This window comes from Fopius arisanus, unplaced genomic scaffold (assembly GCF_000806365.1).
Source record: "Fopius arisanus strain USDA-PBARC FA_bdor unplaced genomic scaffold, ASM80636v1 scaffold00117, whole genome shotgun sequence".
Lineage (NCBI taxonomy): Eukaryota > Metazoa > Arthropoda > Insecta > Hymenoptera > Braconidae > Fopius > Fopius arisanus.
The window spans coordinates 120778-130508 of record NW_011887856.1 but is presented as its reverse complement, the minus strand read 5'-3'; positions in this window follow the sequence as shown (position 1 = coordinate 130508).

Below are 9731 nucleotides of genomic sequence, written 5' to 3'. Positions count from 1 at the left end.
TTACGGCATTAGTCAAGACTTTATTTATTTAATAAATCGTTTTTCATTAAAAAGTTGAATCTCCTTGAGAGATATTAATTTCTAATTATCTGCAAGTGATCTATCCCTAATATCGAACCCAACCGCTCGGGTCTATAACACATTTTATTGGAAATTTTCATTTTCTTCTTGTTTTATTTCTTGGGATGTTTTTTTTTAGGGCCGAGCAGCGAGAGCAGTGGTCTGAAAACACCACACAAACCCTCTCAAACCCCCGAAAGGGGGAAAAGTCACGCCTGTGAATTGAACAGTCCACGCAAAGGGCGAATAGTTCGCTGGAGGAGTCTGTACATCTCCGAACGCGAAAGCCCCTTACAAAAAGAAAAATGAAAATTTTTTTTCCGAGTGCCAGCACGTGCGAAAACCATAACAGGTGGTTTAGCACAAAGTCGTGTAGCAGGCGCCATCTAGCGCCTCCCCCCAAGTGGGCCAACCGTCGGTACCACACTCGGCCAACCGTCGTTAAAATATCAAACACACGCGACGGTCGGTAATAGGATTTCTTCCTTACCGACGGATGTGTGAAATCAATGCGACAGTCGATAATGAGGGAACCTGAATTATCGAACGACGGCGATTACCGACAGGTGAAAAACTCATCATATGGTAACGCTTCCGATGGAAGATTACAAGAGATGGAGTCATCAGGTTGAAATTGAAACCGAACAGTCGAGTGAAACGAATTCACGCGAATAATTCGACAATGAGCTCCAAAAGAAAATAAATTCAAAACACTGGAGGCGAAATGATGGGGGAAAATAATTAAAACTCCATATTAGAACAAATTCGCAAAGGATCAAATTATCCCCAGTCGAACGTAAGCGTGGTAAGCTCCGGAATAGGGGGCGCTATCAGAGAATGAGAAGAAGGGATAAAAACTTCCCCAGAAAACTGCATAAAAAGGAGCCGTGTCTGGGAAAACTCATTCTTTCTTGTCGAGAGACGCCAGAGGTAATACATCTGCAGAACTTGAAAAGTAATTGGCAGCAACCATGGCGCCAAAACTAGACGAACTAAAGGGTGAGAAATCCCCTGAAGAAGGAGCAACGGGATTGGTACGCCCTGAGGGAACGAACCCTGGCAGGAGGCTCAAAAACCTCCCGGCCAGTCGCGGGGAGCGAAGAGGCGCCCAAGGAAGCAGTGAGACCGAAGAGGACTTCTCCGAGTGCGAGGAGGAATTCGAACCACGAAGAAGGAGGACGTTAGTGCCGCAGCACTAAGAGGACTCCTGGAAGAGATACGAATACTCGTGGAACACGCTCGCACCCTCCGCATTAGGGACGAAAATCCCGCCCCTCGAACACGAGGTAGGCCGCCAGGGGGCAAGAACGGAAGCGGTCGAAACAGTAGAAATGCCGGTAGCGCCGTAACCCCCACAGAGGAAATCCCAGGGGTAAAAGTGACGAAGGCGACACCGATAGCTGCAGAATTATTGGCTCAGGTGCAACGCCTCGATAGGGAACTCCGAAGGCGAATAGGCCCAATGAGAGACCAACAGGAGGAACTCGACAATGATCGAGAAAGGGAGAAGCAACGGCAAGTCCCCGCAAGGGGAAGGCCAGCTTTCGAGGGACTAAATCCTGCGCCATGAAGGATGCAGAGATATTCGTCAGATGAAGCGAGCGACTACGAGTACCGCCCTCGCCGACAAAATTTGCTGAACACCCAGTACGCTCTAGAGGCGTTAAAGAAATATGGAGTACAATTCTCCGGAGGACCTCACGAGGATGTGAAGGATTTCATATCCCGAGTAGATGACGCCATGAAGACCATCAGCATACGGGAAACCGACCTGTTGGGAATACTGAGAGGGTGTTTGAGCGGACATGCACTAACTTGGTACTGCCAAGTAGAGGTATACTCGTGTGAAAACGCTTGTCATGCCTTCAGAGAGAACTTAGGGGACTACCAAGTAGTGCTCCACGAGGAAATAGCGAGCCGGCCACTGGGTGAGGATGAATCCGTGGCCCAATTCGTGCCCAACCTAAAGGGGCTATTCGCCAGAACGGATCCACCTTGGCCGGAACAACAAAGGCTGACGTATAGTACCACAATACGCTGCCCAAGTTCCGACTTGGTTTCAACCAAGACGCCAATGTCACAATGAACGCACTTGAGACGCATGCAATGCGACAGGAAACCCTGTACGCAAGCGCCCAAAAATGGCAGCCCCCTAGGCAGCCAGAGGAGTCACTTTGCCCCGGCTTCGCTTACCTGAGTGCAAAGAATCCGAGCATCCCTCAGAGAACCGCTATCAGATCGGCAAATCATGCCGAGACCGACCTGCGAATAGTAGAAATAGACGAATAAGACAATTTATTCTTCAAACAGTTAGAACTGGCACACGCTTTACAAAATCACGGTGCCTCTTCAGGGAGGGGTGAGGCTACTGATGTGGAAGGCCATGAACCGATTCGGCAACGAGTCCGATTAACTTCCCATAACTTAAAATTAGCGATGTGGAAAGAAGTGGATGATATGATGACTGGAATAGCCCAGTCGTCAAGGTAAAGAAATCTAACGGGAAGTATCGATTTTGTATCGACTTCCGATGGGTTAATGAAGTCAAGCAAGCCAACTACATCTTCACTCTAGATCTGAGTGCAGCGTATTAGGAGATAATATTAGTGGAAGACTCTAAAGAGATCACCGCTTTTACGGTACCAGGACGAGGGTTCTTTCAATTCGAACTAATGCCATACGGCCTCACGAACGCTCCAGCAATCTTCCAAAGAGCAGAAGGACAGAACAATTGGTCCAGAAATGTACCCCCACGTATTCATGTACTTAGACGACATTATCATAGTCTCCAATACATTCCACGAGCACCTAGAGTGGCTCGGAGGAGTACTGGATAAAGTGAGAGACCACGGGCCAAGCATAAACCGTGAAAAGAATGTGTTCTGGCGATCCGAGGTGAAATACCTCGGATTCGTGGTCAATAGTGAGGGGTTACAAGTCGATCCGGATAAAACCGCCGCGGTCATCAAGTTTCCAGTACCCAAGAATCTAAAACAAATCCGAAGATTCTTCGGAATGGCCTCCTGGTACAGACGACTTATACCAGAGCTCGCCACGGTGGCCCAGCCCTTGATACGCCTAACAAAAGTAAAACAGCCATAGGTTTGGGAAAACGAACTGCAAAAGCCTTTTGGTGTTCGAGGCGTTTGAGGCGCTGAAAAAGCATCTCACCTCGGCTCGGACACTTGCATGCCCAGACTTCTCCCTACATTTTACTTTGCAAACCGATGCAAATAGTGTGGGGTTGGGAGCCGTGTTCACGGAGGTGCAAGACGGACAGGAGCGGGGAATAGCCAACGCTAGCCGTTCCCTGACGGATCCACAAACCAAATATACGGTCACTGAGCAAGAGTGTTTAGCGGTCGTATGGTCCGTAAAGAAGTTCGGTTGTTACTTGGAGGGCTACCCCTTCACATTGATTACGGATCAGAGCAGTCTTCGGTGGCTTCCTAACATTAATGATCCCGCCGAAAGACTTGCGAAATGGAATTTGAGGCCTATGGAGTACGATTACAAAATCGTAAAGGTGCGCTACATCACGTACCGGACGTCTTATCACGTGCCCCGAGGTCGTGAAGGAGTCACTCACAGCAGCGGTGGAAACCAACGACAAATGGTATCTGCGCCACTGATGGTCGAGAGAGTCCCAGAGAGATACCAAAGCTGGAAGATCTCGGAAGGACTGTTATATCACCGACAACCGAGCCTAACCGCCTCGGTGAATAACACCGATCTAAACGAGTGGAAATCAGTTCTCCCTCGAGAGTTACATCGTGGAGCGATTCGTGAATGTCACGATACCTCACACGCCGGACGCCAAGGTGCCGATAAGACATGTCATCGCCTAGCGACGACCTACTATTAGCCAGCGATGTTCCAGGACGTAATTACGTACAGAAGTACATGCCACGAGTGTCAGCACTATAAAGTGCAGCAGAAAATGCCGATAGGGACAATGGGACCTTGAGCGATCGAACAACCATGGTCCCGAATATCGGCCGATATAATGGGCCTCTTTACACGTAGTAAAGCGGGCAACCAGTATATATTAGTCGTCCATCCTTAACTGATGGGCGCCGTCGATTTAGACCAGGGACCAACGGATAGGTGAAAGGACTAGCGTACCCGTGATCCTGCCGAGCTGATTGGTGGCTGTGGGGTAACGGATGACCCACAAACGCCGAGAGATTCTAGGGGGAGAAGGCCCTGGAAGATCTCGAGGCAGTCGGAGTTGAGTGCTGGTGTCGAGCGGATGCTTTAGGAACTCGGCACTCGCTGGGGGCAATGACCCCTTCGAGTTATGCTGGGTACGTGTTCCCAATGGATTGCTTGGTGGCTGCAGAACTATCATTTTCGGCCACAGAGACCCATCTCCAAGGTGAAATTCATGGTGTTGGGGTGGATCCAGGGTTGGGAATCGAGTCGATTCCCGTAGGCCCTATCGCACATGCCTCCGTGAGAAATAGCTCTGGTTTTGGCTCGCGATGAGATTGCTATTACTAAGCATCCTCGAGTTGGGGTGGACATAAGGTGGGTGAGAGAAAGATGTCCGGATGCCAATGTCGCACGTACCTTGAGATGCTTAGCACCCTGCGGTGTGAGAAGGATTCGCAGGTAATCTGTGTCTCGTTCCGGGTCGGGCTACCCTGGAGGAGAATAGAAGACGTGAGGGGTGGCCAAATCTTTCCGCGAAAGACCTCGGGGGTACGTTCCCTAATAGTCTCGCGTTACGACGCCGCACCTGCGGCTTATGTTGGTAACCGGACTTACTCAGACGTTGGTGAACGTCGCCCACTCTACCATGTCATGCTGATGCTGGCTCGGCATTACGAGACCCGCCACCGAGAGTCCGCGGAGCCACCTTCGCGGCTGGTTTTCGTCAGGTTTTCCATAAAAAACTGGCTGGCGCCCCATCATGAACGATAGGGACGACCGCCAGACTAGTGAGGGAATTATCCCGAGGTGTTTCCCGGGAAAACCTCTTTCCCGGTTGACCCGGGAAAAACTCTTACAATAATTAATTTTGCTTCAAATAAAAAAAAACACCGAGCAAGAATGGCAGGGCATCGATGATGTCGCGACTGCAATCCAATTAGTTAAAATGAGAATTGAGAAAAAAATTTCCTGAATTCCATAACAAGTATTTTTCGCAGATGAAACCAAATTAATAATCTTTTGAAATCTCATTTAAAATGTGATTAGATTGTAATTGATGAATCAAAGTTTCTGATCAATGCCATCCTTGAATGGAATAGTGGAGATCGTGAATAAGTGGAAAATACTCAGAATTTCCGATGTGCGATAACTTAAAGCGCATTCGAACTCCGCAGATAATTTGCTCAAACAAGCAATTGAGACATTTTAGAGGGAAGTAAAGAGCGATGAAGGCAAATACAAAAAATTGAAAATTCTTCGTTATATGAAATTTGATAATTATTATCTCGGACTCTGGAGAGGCAACTATTAGACGGCTATTTCACATTGTGGGATTGATCACGAAAGAGAGAGTTAAAAATAGAAAAAAGTGGTGCCGGACGGAAAAGTAAGTCTATTCTTTCCGTATTCGTGAGTGAGAGTACTCTCCCAGACGCCTTTCCTATAGTAATTTAATTTATTCCTAAGTTCTCATTTGCTTGATGAAGGGCTTCGTGTAAGAAGAAAAATGAAAAATTGTAAAAACATAAGGTTATGCTGACGACTGTGGTCTTCACAAGCTATGCCATCGTTCGATGCTGAGGTGTTATTTACCATGTCGATAGCTGCATCTCGCGAGGGCTCCCGAAGGTCCGACTTTACCCATGCCTGTCATAGATACTCCCAAGACTCATATGGATACCAATTTTTAAAAAATCGCCATAGAGTTCACCCGGATCGTTAAAAAGATAGAGGAAAAAAAACAAATTTGTACCAAACACACCAAATCGAAGTTAACCGGTGCAGCAAGGCGGCACGCAAGAGAGTCTTGTCTTATGGGCAGAGCTTATGAGAGGTTTATGAACAGGTAGACACCGGGAGTGAAACTGTTGACAAAGTGGATTAGGATCAAGGGCAGTGCGAAGGAGAGAACCTTCAGTACCCACATTCCTGCTCTTATGATAGGCAAGGCTTTATAACGAAAAAAAGAGCCAGGAGGTCAAACGAAACCACCAGTCGAATAGTCAATGATGATTTGGTACTGCTACATCACCAGTGGCTGCCGAGCTACCTCGAACAGATTGCCTAAAGAGAACTGTGCAATGTGTTCGACAACAAGCCAATCCATATCTGCCAGATCCTCCCCATTGAAAAGATTTGAAGGTAAATATATGGTTTACGTCCACCAAAAACAATAATCATTGAAATATTGATTTCTCTGACAAAGAATCCATTCTTATCCTCTCAGTGCCCATTAACAAAACGGAAGAAGAGAGTGAGAAACAACGAGGCGGTAAAATACATTGAAAAATAATCTCGAGGTAAACTCGGTTGTCCCTGAAATTCCTCAAACCCCCTTCACGCTGCTGTCGCTGTTGACACCACGAGTGAGCGACATTAAATTCACTAATTTGATTTGGTACAGAACGGTAGCGGCGGCTAAATCACTCGTTGTGTTCAGTCAATCAATTTCTATTTCAGAAATTTTCTACTCAACGCAAGTGAAACCCAAGTACTACCAGGTGAAATTTTACTGTTATTTGAGAGATGCGCTATATACCGGTGTTCCAAAGCTATTAATATCACTATCCTCAAGCACAACTTTCCAAGTATAAACATTTTGCCTTATCCATGCTCTTAATGTCACAGCATTGTGGCAAGCGCACGCATAATAAACATGAACGTCACTTTCTGCATGATACATACAAAAAAGCTTATTTTCTGATAGACTCTTATAACTGGGGGTATAATTTTCTAAATTCACACCTGTTTTTAGTAAAAGTCGTTGCAACAATATTAATTTTCCACGTCGCCACACATAGATTCTAGCCACATTTTCAGTTATCTGCTGAAGAATTTGGCTGATTGCCTTGTACGGTGTGTCACCATAATCCCATTTTAAGTGGTGGAAATTCGTAGTTAACCACAGATTTTCTCGGCGGTCGTCGAAATCCACTTCGATTTGGCCCTAAGCTGGTGCAACTAGCCAATGACCAGTACTATTCAATGCCAATCACCTCAACTGAGAATATGGCAATTTCTTCAACTACAAAACTTTTCTTAAACCTTCTTTAAATTTATTGGGTGCCATACTACTGCTCTCAAGTGCTGCCTCGTGTAGGCTGATTACTTGTCCTTGATGTCGCTGGTTTTTATTCAGGGAAAAGCGGCTGGTTGTTGTATTCAATTTCGATAACTGGCGAGGCGAGCTTTACAGACAGTGCAGTAACGATGATGTGTTAAATACGTTTCGATACAGTATACGCAGGGTATAACACACCAAAACAGACCAATGAGTTGCACAATTTGCTAATAAATCCGGACTCAGGTCAAACGCAAAGAGACAGTAGCCATTTGAATAATCCGATAGGGAAATATCTATTTCATGGTCACTAAAATGAATACCAGTACCATAAAATAAAGTGCTATAACTTTCTGCCTCCATGGGAGAGCGGACGGCAAAAATTTTGGAAATTGGGGAATTAATTTTCAAAGTCTGTATATGGATGGCGCCCTGGGACTTGCACGCCATTCACATACAGACTTAAAATTAATTCCCCAATTTGTAAAATAATACGGGTATCGGGTCTTATCACCATTGGATGAAGCATTATCAAAAAAACAGAGAATACCATGTTTTAGTAATTGTCCCAGAATAACATTATTGATTGTCTCTCTACTGGTCCCCCGATGAGAAACAAAGGATTTCAGTTCCATGCAAGTCAATAGATACTTTACTGTAGTCTTGGCTAGCGTCTTGGCATGTGCAAGCAGAACCCTAGGGCTTAGTTTTGCTCTTGTCACTATTAAAGAGGATTCAGTGATTAATATCTTATAATTTTTATTACTGCTATCAATCAAACAGAACGTATCTATAGACCTTACTAGATGCAGGCGCACATCAACACCGTTGAATAGAAATTTCTTTTGATTAAATACATCACAGTGGATGTGTCCACCACTTCTACAACTCTTCCCCCTTTCGTAATTTTCCATCGCTTTTCTATACCGCAATTATAAGCCTTCTCCTATGTTGCTGTATCTTGTAGCCCTCCTACAGGATAACCCATACACCCTGCGGTGTCTTTCACCCACTTTCTGTTTTCTAAATGAATGCATCTCAACCATAATTTAACAATATTTCCATGTACCCTCTATATGCATATGCATTATTCGGTGGAGATACTAATTTTTGATTGGAAACAACATTCATTTGACTTAACAGTGAATGTAATAAATTACTTACTGGGCACACGGAATCATTTACAGTACCATCATTTGTCACAATTTTTACCCTAACTATGAGCATAGTATCAAGTAAATCGATGTATTCTCCTCTATGGCCTGGTATAATAGGTTCAATCGGTAAGTCATCGGTGATGGACACCACAGTGTTAACGAGGGTTTAGTTCGATACTTGCTTGTGTTGGCGGGATTGTGAATATGTGAAGTTTGCGCACACGGACGAAGGTAAATGCAGAAATGACACTTTTTTTTCAATCAAAAATATCGTGTACAGTACGCTTTTCAGTTTTCGTCTACTTCACTACTTTCCTCTTACGCGTAGAATGTTTTTTCGAGCTGCGGAGAGGGCGCCATGTCTTGCCTCTACGGCACTTGACCCGTTTATGCGTATGACGTCGTTTTACTGATCTTTTATATCGAGATGCTGATATGAATTTTTATAATTTATCATTAACTTTCGGTTTCAAGTTTATTCCAGATTCGGTCAAACGCATCTTTAATAATTCTTCCAATGCTATCTGTCGTGAACCGACGTCGCCCAACACATTGGCACCAGCGCTAAATGCCTCTTTTCCAAATGCACGGGCAGTACTTCCCAAAAATGGCACTATACGGGAGAATAAGCCCCTGCCGATTCCATGTCCTTCTTGATAAGGAGCTCCGACGTAGATCCGCATAAATCGGTTGTATCTTTCAGCAGCACTAGCGCCTGCTTGTGTTTCGTAATACGCAATGCAATGAGACAGGTTATACGTCCAGTTTCTTAAAATGAAGCGTAAGGCTTAAAGGCCTGTACTCGACTGGTGTAGGACGTCCTGGCCCAACTCTTATATCTACTTTAATTATTCAAAACCCACTTTGCAAGAAAGGGTATAGGTAGGCGAGGAAAAAGAAATCGTTCAAGTACTGCCGTATGTGTAATTAACACCATCGACTGGAGCTAACATCACCCGTCACATATAGTCGGCATAAATCACAATATATGTACACCCGATCAGAAAACGCAAGCGATAAACTGGCAGGACGATCTCCACTAATTTTATCATCTTCTGTAAATCCAAGCCGGTTATCAGCATCATTTTGGTTAATCCCTAAAATATTCTTTAGCTTCCATGATAGGTTCAGTAAATGTACTTGATCCCTACACTACACAATTCGTCTCTCGAATAAACACGAACCATTTTTACATAGCCATGATGAAGTTTTTTTAGTCCGAATAGTGTGTTACTGCCAATCTGAGGTAAATTATTTAATGTTTTCACTAAATGTTCAATATTTTCATATATGCCACA